The 12,705-nt window shown below is 50.5% G+C and overlaps 1 long non-coding RNA gene across 2 annotated transcripts in view; it reads right to left on the bottom strand.

Annotated features, from left to right (window-relative positions):
- Positions 1-11,817, bottom strand: part of LOC147344995 (uncharacterized) — a 49,942-nt gene extending 38,125 nt beyond the window's left edge. Inside the window, exon 1 of one of the 2 annotated variants that reach the window (XR_015154442.1) lies at positions 11,613-11,817. This is a non-coding gene — a long non-coding RNA (uncharacterized LOC147344995). The remainder of the gene's footprint in view (positions 1-11,612) is intronic. The other variant, XR_015154443.1, reaches the window with a different exon arrangement.
- Between the last annotated feature and the right edge of the window lie 888 nt (positions 11,818-12,705).

Raw genomic sequence — 12,705 nt, 5'->3', positions numbered from 1 at the left:
TGGGGCCAGATGCCATGATCTTCGTTTTCTGAATGTTGAGCTTTAAGCCAACTTTTTCTCTCTCCTCTTTCACTTTCTTCAAGAGGCTCTTTAGTTCCTCTTCACTTTCTGCCATAAGGGTGGTGTCATCTGCATATCTGAGGTTATTGATATTTCTCCCGGCAATCTTGATTCCAGCTTGTGCTTCTTCCAGCCCAGCATTTCTCATGATGTACTCTGCATATAAGTTAAATAAGCAGGGTGACAACATACAGCCTTGACGTACTCCTTTTCCTATTTGGAACCAGTCTGTTGTTCCATGTCCAGTTCTAACTGTTGCTTCCTGACCTGTATACAGGTTTCTCAAGAGGCAGGTCAGCTTGACTAAGAGTAGGGAATAAAAATTACTAAAATCAGAAATGAAAGAGGGGACATTACAGCTGAATTTACACAAATAAAATAAAAGGGGGATTATAAGGAAATACTGTGAACAACTATATGCCAACAAATCAGAAAACCTATCTGAAATGGTTAGAAATTCATAGAAACACACAAACTAACCACTGACTCAAGCAGAACTAGATAATTTGAATAGGCAAGGAGATCCAACCAATCCATTCTGAAGGAGATCAGCCCTGGGATTTCTTTGGAAGGAATGATGCTGAAGCTGAAACTCCAGTACTTTGGCCACCTCATGAGAAGAGTTGACTCATTGGAAAAGACTCTGATGCTGGGAGGGATTGGGGGCAGGAGGAGAAGGGGAGACAGAGGATGAGATGGCTGGATGGCATCACTGACTCGATGGACGTGAGTCTGAGTGAACCCCAGGAGTTGGTGATGGACAGGGAGGCCTGGCGTGCTGGGATTCATGGGGTCGCAAAGAGTCGGACACGACTGAGCGACTGAACTGAACTGAACTGACAATAAGTAAGGAGATTGAATTATTTATTGAAAACCTCCCAACGAAGAAGAGTCCACCAGATGGCTTCACTGGTGGTCAACCATATATTTAAGGAGTTCAGTTCAGTTCAGTCGCTTAGTCATGTCTGACTCTGCGACCCCATGGACTGCAGCACGCCAGGCTTCCCTGTCCATCACCAACTCCTGGAGCTTGCTCAAACTCATGTCCATCAAGTCGGTGATGCTATCCAACCATCTCATCATCTGTCATCCCCTTCTCCTGCCTTCAATCAAAGGAAGATTTCATGCCAATTCTTCTCAAATTTTTCCAAAAAAATTGAAGCGGAGGAAATACTTGCTAACTCATTCTATGAGGCCAATATTACCTTGATAACCAAGGCCACAGACATTAAACGAAACTGAAAACTAATATTCTTTATGGATATAAATGCAAAATAACCTCAACAAAATACTAGCAAACTGAATTCAGCAGCTTATTAAAAAACTATACACCATGAGCAAGTGTGATTTCTCCCCAGAACGCAAGTGGTTCAACATATGAAAAAATGAAGCCATGTAAAATACCACATTAATAGAATGCATTTTTAAAGCATAATTATTTCAACTGATGCATAAAGAGCGTTTGACAAAATCCAACACCTTTTATGGTAAAAATAAAAATACCCAATAAACTAGAAATAGAAGTTCCTCAACAAAATAAAGGCCATGTATGTAAAACTTAAAGCACACATCATACTCAGTGGTGAAGGGCTGAAAGCTGTTTCTCTGAGATTGGGAATAAGACAACGATGCCCATTTTTGCTACCTGATAGCACAGTACTAGAAAATCAAGCCAAAACAATTAGGCAGGAAGATGAAATAACAGGTATTCAAGTTGGGAAGAAAAGTAAAACTATCTCCAGTCATAGATGATATGATCTTATATGTAAAAAAACCCTAACGAATTCACACACAAACACATATACAACTATAAAAGCTATAAATTCAGCAAAATTGCAGGATATAAAATCAACTCACAAAGACCAGTTGTCTTTGTATACACTAGCAATGAACAATACAAAAAGACTTTTAAAGAACAATTCCGTTTACAATAACATCAAAAATGACTAAAAACCTCTTAGGGATAAACTTAATCAAGGAGGTGTGATTCCTGGACACTGTAAAATACAAAACATTGCTGGAAGAATTTTAAAAGACCCAGATAAATGGAAAGATAGGCTGTGTTCATGAATTAAATCCTCACGGTGATGGTCAGTTGATTTTTGACAAGGGTGTCAACACTGTTCAATAAGGAAAGGACAGTTTTTTCACCAAATGGTGATGGGAAAACTGATTTTCCTCATGCAAAAGAACAAAATCGAGCCCTTATCTTACAGCATATACAAACACTTGCTCAAAATTGATTAAAAATCTAAATTTAATAACTAAAACTATAAGGCTTTTAGAAGAAAACATAGGAAAGAATCTTCATGACCTGTTAGGATTTCTTTAAAAAAGCTTTTCAAATGGTGCTGGGATAATCAGATATCTGCGTGGGGAAAAAAAAAAGAACATTTATTCTCTCTATACAGTACACAAAAATTAATTTGAGATGGATTCTAGACCTGGAAGTAAAAGGTAAAGTTACAAAGTTTAGAAGAAACCGAGAAAATAGCTTTTCAATCTGGAGGTAGGCAAGTGTTTCAAAAATTTGAAAAAAAGTTTTTAAGAAAAAATTTGTATTTTAATATTTTTAAAATAAAAAATTTAAATTACACTTTATCAAAATTAAAAACATGTTCTTCAAAAGACACCGACAAGAAAAAAAAAAGACACTGACAAGAAAATACATAGAATAACCGCAGAATTGGGAGAAAATTTTCACAAAACATACATCGGACAAAAGACTTGAATGTAGAATATATACAGAATTCCTGCAAATCAGGAAGAAGACAATGCAATTAAAAATGGACAAAAGACTTGAAAAGACATTTCACAGAAGAAAGTACAAAAATAGTAAACACATCGAAAAGTGATCAGCATCACTAATCAGTGGGGAAATGCTTAAAATCATAATGATACTACTATATACCCTTTTAGAAAAGTTAAAATGAAAAAGACTGACAATGTTAAATGTTACAGAGGATATGGAGCCATTGAAACTCTCATATGTTACTGGCTGAAATGTACATTGGAAGATGGTTTGACAATTTCTTAGAGTTAAACATATGCTTGCCATATAGTCCAAAAACTCTACCTATTCTTGAGGATTTACCCAAGAGAAATGGGTATATCCACACAAAGACTTGAACAGAAACGCTCAGAGCAACTTTATTTCTAATAGCCCCAAACTATTAAACCCCAAATGTCCCTCTACAGGAGAATGGATAAACAAACTGTGGGATGTCCATACAGTGGGGAAGTATTTGGAACAAAGTACAAGCAACATCATGGATAAATTTCAAAAATATTACACTGGGAATCAATTCCCTGAGGGTCCAGTGATTAGGACTCAGCACTTCCACTGCCATGGCCCAGGTTCAAACTCTGGTTGGCAAACTAAGATTCCTGTGCGTGATCAACAACAACAACAACAAAATCATGCCAAATGAAAGATAAAATTCTAGAACAGGAAGACCCAACTCATGGTGATAGAAGACAGTGAAGAGTATAAGTGAAGGGGTTAGATGCTCAGTCATGTCTGATTTTTTGCAACCCGTGAACTTTAGCCCATCAGGCTCCTCTGCCCATGGAATTCTTCAGGCAATACTGGAGTGGATTGCCATTCCCTTCTCCAGAGGATCAAACCCAGTTCTCCTGCCTTGCAGGGAGATTCTTTACTGTCTGAGCCACCAAGGAAGTCTGATAGAAATCAGACCAACAGTTGATTCTGAGGGGTTGCTGCTGCTGCTGCATCACTTCAGTTGTGTCTGACTCTGCGCGACCCCATAGACGGCAGCCCACCAGGCTCCCCCATCCCCGGGATTCTCCAAGCAAGAACACTGGAGTAGGTTGCCATTTCCTTCTCCAATGCATGAAAGTGAAAAGTGAAAGGGAAGTCGCTCAGTCGTGACCGACTCTTCGCGACCCCATGGACTGCAGCCTACCAGGCTCCTCCGTCCATGGGATTTTCCAGGCAAGAGTACTGGAGTGGGGTGCCATTGCCTTCTCCATCTGAGGGGTTGGGACATGTGAAACGAGCACAGAAAGTTTCACAGGTGATGGGAATGTTCTGTGTTTTGATATGCCTTTGTCAAAACTGATTGAATGATACACTTAAGGCTGCATCATTTCACTGTAGGCAAATTACACCACAATGAAAAAGAACTTTTTTAAAAGACTTGCTAATACCAAATGTCAGTGAGTATTTAGGGCTTTCTTTCATCTGTTACAGATGAGAAAGGAAAATGGTGCCGTCGGTTTGGAAAACAGTTTGGCGGTTTGAACAGATTCACGCTGATGTGTGGCAGAAACCAACGCAACATTGTAAAGCAATTATCCTCCAATTAAAAATACAGTTTTAAAAAAATTGCACATACCCTTACCATATGGCCCAGTGATCCCGCTTCTAAGCAGATTTCCAAGAGAAATGGAAACATGTGTTCATAAAAAGGATTGTACACCTATGTTTAGAACATATTATTTATTCAAACTAGTCAAAATCTGGAAATTTCCCTGATGTTCATCAACAAGTGAGCAGATAAACAAATGGTGTACCCAGTGGTGTTCTACTCAGCAAGGAAAGGGAATTAATTATTGATATACTCAGCAATGGGCTTCCCCGATGGCTGAGTGGTAAAAAACCCGCCTGGCGATGCAGGAGATTCGATCCCTGGATGGGGAAGATCCCCAGGAGGAGGGCCCAGCAACCCACTCCAGTATTCCTGCCTGGAGAATCCCGTGGACAGAGGAGCCTGGGGGGCAGGAACCTGGCAGAAAGAGCTGGACATGAGTTGAAGTGGCTTAGCATGCACACACGCCCATGAAACTTGAAATGGATGCAGCTTATTGTGTGTTGATTGGACCTTAATAAAGTTGAGGTTTTTAAAAAATAAAAAATATTTTTAATAAACTAATTTAAAAAGAGAGACAGTCGACCAACAGGCTGGCCTGTAGGTGGGAGTTCAGGCCACACGGGAAGTCCAGGTGTGAAATCCACACTGGAGTTCGGGCCACGTATGAAGACTTCCTTGAGCTCACCGTGACACACAGCTCCCCAGATCCTCCACTATGGCTCCTAGAGATGCCTGGGACCCTGAACCCCCATCTGGCACTCCCAAGTGTTCACTGAATGAGAGGGCCTTGGCAACAAGAAATGGCATTTCCCATACATTCATTCATGTGTTTATTCAATAAAGATTTGTTGTCTACTGGATTCGAAGTTCCTCCTGGCACTTGGATCCTCTATTAAGTAAACAGAAACAGATCCTTCTTCCCCCAAAAGGAATATTAATAAAATAATTTTAAAACATGATTTGAAGGCATTGAAACAGAATAACAATGGGGTGGATCAATCAGTTTTCCAAAGGTCTGAGGGCTCCTCTGAAGAGGTGACATTTACATCAACGCCCACAGAAGAGAAGTCCCAGGAGGGGACCTCCTCACATCCGGTTCCAGAGGGCCCATCACTGGTCTAGCCCAGAGCAGATGCTGGATACATATTTAGGAATACAAAGATGCCTGGCTTCCGACTTCGCCGGTGGTCCAGTGGTTACAAATCCGCCTGCCAATGCAGGGGACACGGGTTCGATCCCTGCTCCAGGAAGATTCCTCATGCCTTGGAGCAACTAAGACTGTGCGCCTGCGCCCTAGAGCCCGAGAGCCGCAGCTACTGAGCCCACGCGCCCTAGAGCCCCAGAGCCGCAGCTACTGAGCCCGAGAGCTGAAGCTACTGAGCCCACGCGCCCTAGAGCCTGTGCTCGGCAACGAGAGAAGCCAGCACCACGAGAAGCTCACGCACCACACAACCAGAAAGTGGCCGCAAGTAGAGGAAAGCCCGTGCACAGCAACAGAGACCCAGCACAGCCAAAAAATTTTTTAAATTTTAATTTTAAAAAAGCACAAAGACGCTTGCTTAGTAAATGAACTTTTAGGTAATGTATCAGTCAGGGTTCCCCAGAGAAATAAGACCAATAGAACAGAGAGAGAGTGATTTTAAGGATTGGCTCACAGGACACACGGTCCTGGGTCACCCGGGGAGAATACGGCCATGGCAGGAGCAGAAAGCTGCTTTACTTGACTCAGCCATGGCTATGGGCCCCGTCAGCCCCGCTGAGGGCCCCTCAGATGGAGCAGATCCCAGAGGAAAAGGACCTGCCCTCCTCCCTGCCCAGCAGACTCCCCAAGGACGAAAGGAAGCGGGTGGGTCAGAGGCCGCAGCATCCTGGGTTGTCAGCAATCTGCCCATGAGACGTATCCGTGGACGCCCTACCTAGACCCCTCAGCCCACCTGAGTTTACCTGCTGGTGGCGTGTTTCTGGTATGAAAATGGCTTCAAGCTACTGCCTCTGTCTTTCTCCTTCTTTGCCTGAGGGCTCTCTGACACCAGAACACTGGTTCGGCTGGTTGTTGCCAAGAGCTCTAGGGGATTGATGCCCCCTAAGAGCGGATCAGTATCCAAGCCTCCCCAGGAATGCCTACAGTTGTTGTTCAGTCACTCAGTCGAGTTCAACTCTTTGTGACCCTGTGGACTGTAGCCCGCCAGTCTCCATGGGATTCTCCAGGCAAGAATACTGGAGTGGGTTGCCATTCCCTTCTCCAGGGGATCTTCCCAATGCAGGGATCGAAACTGGGTCTCCTGCATTGCAGGCAGATGCGTCACCATCTGAGCCAGTGGAGATACATTTCTTGAGTTGCACTAGTCACACAGTACCTCACATGCGGCCGGTGGCTGCCATACCAGTCAGGATAGATTTAGAACATCCCCAGCACACAGAATGTTCTGTTGGCAGTGCTATCTCAGAGGATGCCCCGGGGGAATGGAGCCCTGGGCTGCCTGCTCACGTTGGCCTTTCTCCCTTCCCTGCCTGTCCTCCCACCCCCTTACCTGTGGTTCCTGGGGCCTTCTCACAAATAAAAGACCTGCAGCCAACACCTTGTCTCAAGGTCTGCTTTCTGGAGATCCTAAATCAATGCACCTGTGACATCGCTAAGACAGCAACCAGGGGTGACTCAGCCCCTATCACCCGAGAGCCCCGGAAGAAGCTGAGGGGCTGTGTTCCTGACCCCAGTGCTGCCCCCACCCCCCCTCCAAATGTGGCACATGGAGAGACACACAGAAACCAATGTGCAAGGAGATCAACAGCCTTGAGATCTGGGGGTGAGCATCCCGAAACCTCGGGCTCTAAGTGCCAGAAAGGGGGGTCAGAGCCCCTGGTAGTTCCACCCAAAGGTCCCCTGCCCTGCCTGCAGCCAGGCACTCAGGCACCAGCACATTCCTAGTGAGGACCCAGAGGATCAGAGAGAGGACGTGACTCTGAGAAGGTCACTCAGCTGCTCAAGAGCTGAGCTGGCTCTCAGAGTCAGGTCTTCTGAGACCCTGGCCCTTGCTGTACCCTCCCAGAGGGTCTCTGGGGGCAGACACAGGGATCATCAGAGTTTCAGTGATTCAGGCTCAAGGCAGAAGAGGCTGGCCCTTCCCAGTTGGGGGTCTTTATCAGAGCCCCAGGCCCAACCCCGGAAGGCATGTGCAGTGAGCAGCTGGTCTTCCCCTCCCTGGTGAGCCGCCTTCATTCGGCTTGAAGGCACATGGCTCTCAAAACCCTGAGCAGGCTGCTTCATGGAGGGAGGGGTCCACTCAGTGACCAGGAGCAGGGGGACAGCCTGGGACGGGGAGTCCCAACCGTCTCCTTCACCGCCCACATTCCCTCCCTGGAGTCTCCAGAGCAGGGCTGGACAGGGTGGCAGTCAGTGAGCTCTGAGCCATGAGCGCTATCCCCAGGGCACTGTCAAAATTAAATTAACATTTTTTCCATTTCCCTGTTATTGCAAACATATTGAAGGCTGTTGCACAAACTCCAGTTCTCCCCTGGCTCCTCCACCCACTGGTCTTTCAGCCTGGGTTTCCAGGGCAGGTCTGGAGAAGGGTGGGAGACAGGCCTCCTGCCCCCTCCCCAGCCAACTCCTCCAAGGATAAGGTCCCCCAGAGTCAGAGCCAAGTGCCAGCCCATGCATAAGCCCACCTGCTCCTCCCTCCCACTGTCGCCAGCCCTCAGGTTTCCCAGGCACCCACCCAACTGCCCCTCTCCGGTGGGATTAGAAATCTCAGAGGAGAATAAATCTCCACACACCAGCCATCAGCCCGTGGCAAAAATGCTCAGAACTCAGACCTGAGTGCTCAGAACTCAGAGCCAGAAGGGCAACTGGGGCCTCGGATTGCAACAGATGAGCAGGGTCCCCAAGGAGAGGACTGAGGCCTTGCTGGGCTCATTCGTTCGTTCGTTTAGTACGTGTGTGGTGAGCACACCCTCTACTCCAGGCCGTGGAGGGACCAGAAGGACGGGACCCAGCCCTGCCCTCCGAGTTCACACAGGAGCAGGGGACACAGCCAGGCAGGGATGGTGTGCAGAGTGGTGAGTGGAGTGGCCACAGGACCACTGGAAACCTACCCGAGGGGACTTTCAACTTGGCCAGTCTGTTGAGAAAGGGAAGAAATGGGAGGTAAGAGATTGGAAAGGAGAATCGGTCCTGCCTGGTTGGAGGTGATGGGTCTTTGGAGGTGGATGGAACACAAGGTGGGGTGTTGGGTCAGGCCGGAGGGGTGGCCAAGGACCTAGATGTGGAGGGCCCCGTGGGGCGGGGGGAGCCGTGGGGAGCCAGGGAAGAGCGTTGCCCTGGGGGGCAGGGGCAGGTTTGCGTGGGAAGACGCGCCCTCTGGCTCCCCGTGGAAGGCCAGCTGGAGGGCCAGAGATGAGTGATGTGGATGTTGCAACAGTCCGAGCCAGATAAGATGAGCTCAGAATGAAGGCGACTACAGCAGGGAGAGAACCAAGTCATGGGATCGCATGGCTTGGCCTTGGTCGATCCCTGGCACCAAGGGTGGGGATGAGGGAGAGGGAGGAGTCTCAGGTGATGCCTGCATCTCCACCTGGAATCAGGTAGGTGGGGGTGGGGGGAGCTTCACGGAAAGTGGGGGAGCCCTGGGGAGGAGCAGGGCAGGTGGGAACCCCAGACAGCCGAGTGTGAGGGCCCGTGGCTCACCCAGGTGGGTACGTCAATTTGGTTCTGGATGTACTGGTCTGGGGCCCTGGGGAGATGGAGCTGGCCATCCGATCCGGGGACAGTGGGGACAGTCATCAACCCCAGTGTTTGATAATCAGACTGCCGGCCCAGGGAAGAGGATGGTGAGCAGAGGAGGGGATCTAGGCTGATCACCAACCCAAGGAGGAGCCCCAAGGGAGGGAACGGGGGAGACAGGAAGGACCAGCGTGGGCAGGGGTTTGTGACAGGTGAAGTTGAGGGCAGACAGCATGGTTGGGAGCAGTAGCAATAAGTCATGAGAGCTTTGGCATCCCCCTCTCCATCTGTAGAGGACTGGAGAGGGATCCGGAGAGGGTGGGCAGTGAGGATGGAGGGGATGGGAAGTGTAGACAACCTTCTAAAGAAACTTGACTATGGATGGATTGATGGAGAAAGCTCGGGGGCGAAGGTGAGGGTGGGTGGCACCCAGAGACACTTTCCTTTTAAGATGAGGGAAAAACTAAGCTGGTGACGTGCCAAGAACTAGGGAGCATTTGCGGACACGGGAGAGCAGGGTGATCGCTCAGTGTCTCTGGCCGGAGGACACCCAGCACTCGGTGGGCAGTTTTGGCACAAGGGCATGAGCAAGTACAGACAGTGGGAGCAAGCTTGGGCCTCAGGCAGACTCCTTTCGTGATGGGGACAGAAGGGAGGGGAAGGCCAGCTGGGCACGGGAGTTGTTGCAGATAAGGTAGGGATGATTTGTGTGCTTGGAGTGATGGGGGAGCTGGAGGAGAAGGAGGTCCCCAATGTTCTCTCCTCTCTATCAGTCGGGAGCACACGGTTGTGTTGGGAGAGGAGCTGGAACAGACACTGCTTGCCATGGGACTAGAAAGGGCCTCAACCCAAGGCAGGGGGCCGGGGTGCAGCCCAGCCCAATGCTTGACTCCACATGTGACCTGGAGCAGAGCCTTCTGCCCTCTTGGAGCCTCAGCATCCCACCTGCAGGATGGGGCCTTGGCATCAGCGTGCTGTCAGAGGGGTGCAATGTGACATTCCACGGGTCTCACATTTCAGACCCGTGGAATTCCGAGAAGTCACTCCTGTAGGATTCCAGGCTCTTAAAATCCTATAACATAATTTCTGTGTTGCCACCAGGGATGGGTCCAGCAGACATCTCTCCCCTCAAAACTGCTCTGTCTGCCCATCGCAGCTGCCAGCTCTCCTTCCCTCCCTTTTCCCCATCAGCTCTGGGCACGGCCAGCCTCGAACACGTCCCAAGTGAGCACTTGGCAGGCGGGGTCCGTGATTCATGCCCCTCCAGGAGGCTTCGTGGCTAGCCTGCCCGCCAGAGTATGCAAGACATTCTTGGCTTGGCCCGTGTGCTCGGGATTAGCAGGGCGGGGGCGGCTGGGGCTGGGGGAGGCAGACTGTGTTCTCTGTCCTCAGCGAGGCAGGGGGCATCCAGGCACGAGCGTGTCTGAAGTGGCCGCCAAGCTGGCCAGGGAGGGAACGTGGCCCCATAAGCCGAGGCCACGTCTGGAACCCAGACGGCGGGGCTGGGGCGGGGACATTCAAGGAAGGCCGCCACCTGCTCTGTGTCCAGGGAATGAAAAAGGGCCAGGAGTCCAGGGCAAGCGAGGCTGCTCACCCCAACCCCCGGTCCCTGTATCCGTCTATGAGTCCCTACCCACCCCCACACCTACTCCTCCGGCCCGGAGCCTGGTCCACTGCAACCCCACTGCCCAGATCCCATACCTGGCTGAGAACCCAAAGCTTGCTCCTGGATGGTCAAGGAGCAGACACACTCAGCTGCCTCCTCTCTCCCTGAGTCAACTTCAGGTCTTCCTCCCCCGTGCCCTCTTCTAGGACCATGCCTCCACCCTCAGACTATCATTTCAGAAGACTAATTGTCTCTAAAAATAAGCCTCCCAAGTCAAGGCTGTGTACACACACACACACACACACACACACACGGTGAGACCCACATCCTAGGCGAGGGCTTTGCGCTCATCAGACCATCATCCCAGATCAGGGTTGTACTTTCCCCTTCCCCATCAGACAAGTATTTCCCGGTCTCATCTCTCTCTCAGTGGTGACATGAGAGGGTGTGATTGGGGGTCAACGGCCGCCCAGAGAAGAGAGTGAAGGAAGTTGCTAAGTCCCCAACCACCCTCAGGGTCTCCTGCTTCCTCGAGGAGTCTCTGTGCCAAGGACAGATATAGACAGCCCGACTCGGGGCAGGAGGGCTGGGCTGGACCGCTCAGGGAGGGGAGGGCTCCTGCTGAGGTGACTTTGAAGAAGGGTCTGAAAGGTGGAGTTGTGTAAGGGTGGCTCTAAGATACAGATTCAAGTGGGTCTGACCCAAAGCTTGAGCTCTAGTCTCTGCCCCCACAGGGTCTCTGAGCCCCAGGTCAGGGATGAAGACTGCTCGGGGATAGCCCCGTTGAGCCCCAGAGAAGGACGAGGTGGCGTTTTCACTGCTCCCCCACCACCCAGCTTGCAAGGGAGGAGGGCAGAGTGTTCCTGTGTTTTCCAAAGGCCATAACCCCTACCTTGGGGGTCCCGGTAGTCAGCAGGCAACATTTGCAAAGACTCCTGGCAAACACACAGTTGGCCTGAAATCCACCGGACTTCTTTCCCTCCGTTGGCCTCAGGTAACCCCAGGTGACAACGTGGCCAGGACACAGGAAACAACGGATATGAGTCCGGCATCGGCAGCGGATCCTCCAGGAAGCAGTTGAGACAAAGCAGAGTGGCGGGGCGGGGCCAGAGCTGGCTGGCCTTGGGAGGGATGGCTCAGGTCACCGAGGTGGGGGAAGGGCCCCCTCCAGCAGGAGCGGGAATCCCCAGCACCTTGGGGCTTCCTCAGGTACCCGTTCCCTCCCCAGTCTCCAGCTGAGCACCTGGTCAAGGCCTCCCCTGTGGGCTGGCACCAGGGACCCAGGGGGACCCAGACATGGTCCTCCTCCTGGAGCCCTGGGACGAGGCAGGAGGCTGGATGTCAAACTCCAGAGTGCAATGGGGCAGGACTGGGCAGTGGAGGGCCTGAAGGTCACATCTGGGAACCAGGGACCCAATTCCAGCCCAGGAAGGAAGAGGGCAGGGGAGGCCATTACCAGCCTCTGGGGAAAGACTGGGCCTGTCGGGGATCGGGTGCAAGGCCCCAAGTATCACATCAGGTGGGCCACAGCCTCTGGGGCTAGGGGACACAGCATGGGGCTCAGGATCCATGGGCGAAGCCCGAGGGTGGGAGGAATCACCCAAAACTGCAGTGAAGAAGGAAAGATCAGGGGGACACAGAAAGGGGGGTGGGGATATTACTCTTCCTCTGCTTCATCTTCTGTCCTCTGAGACCAAAAGACCAAAGACTGGGTCTAAATCCCGGCTGCACCACAGATCAGCCAGAAGGCGTGGGACAAGATACTTGATGCGTCTGAGCCTCAATTCTCTCATCTGTGAAATGGGAGTGACGATAAAACCAGAGGGCCGTTGGCTAAGTCAAGTAAGGGCCCGGCACTGGAAAACGGCAGCTGGGGCTACAGGCACTGTCCTATTCCCCGTCTCCAGGCCTCCTAAGAAGCACCCAGAGGCCCCGGCTCAGGTGGAAGGTCCAAACCAGGCCCGGAGCCCCCGCTAGTCAGGGAC

This window comes from Bos grunniens, chromosome 25 (assembly GCF_055505025.1).
Source record: "Bos grunniens cultivar Pamir isolate PY7600 chromosome 25, Bosgru_T2T1.0, whole genome shotgun sequence".
In the NCBI taxonomy this organism is placed as follows: domain Eukaryota; kingdom Metazoa; phylum Chordata; class Mammalia; order Artiodactyla; family Bovidae; genus Bos; species Bos grunniens.
This window is presented reverse-complemented; position numbering and strand designations above follow the sequence as displayed.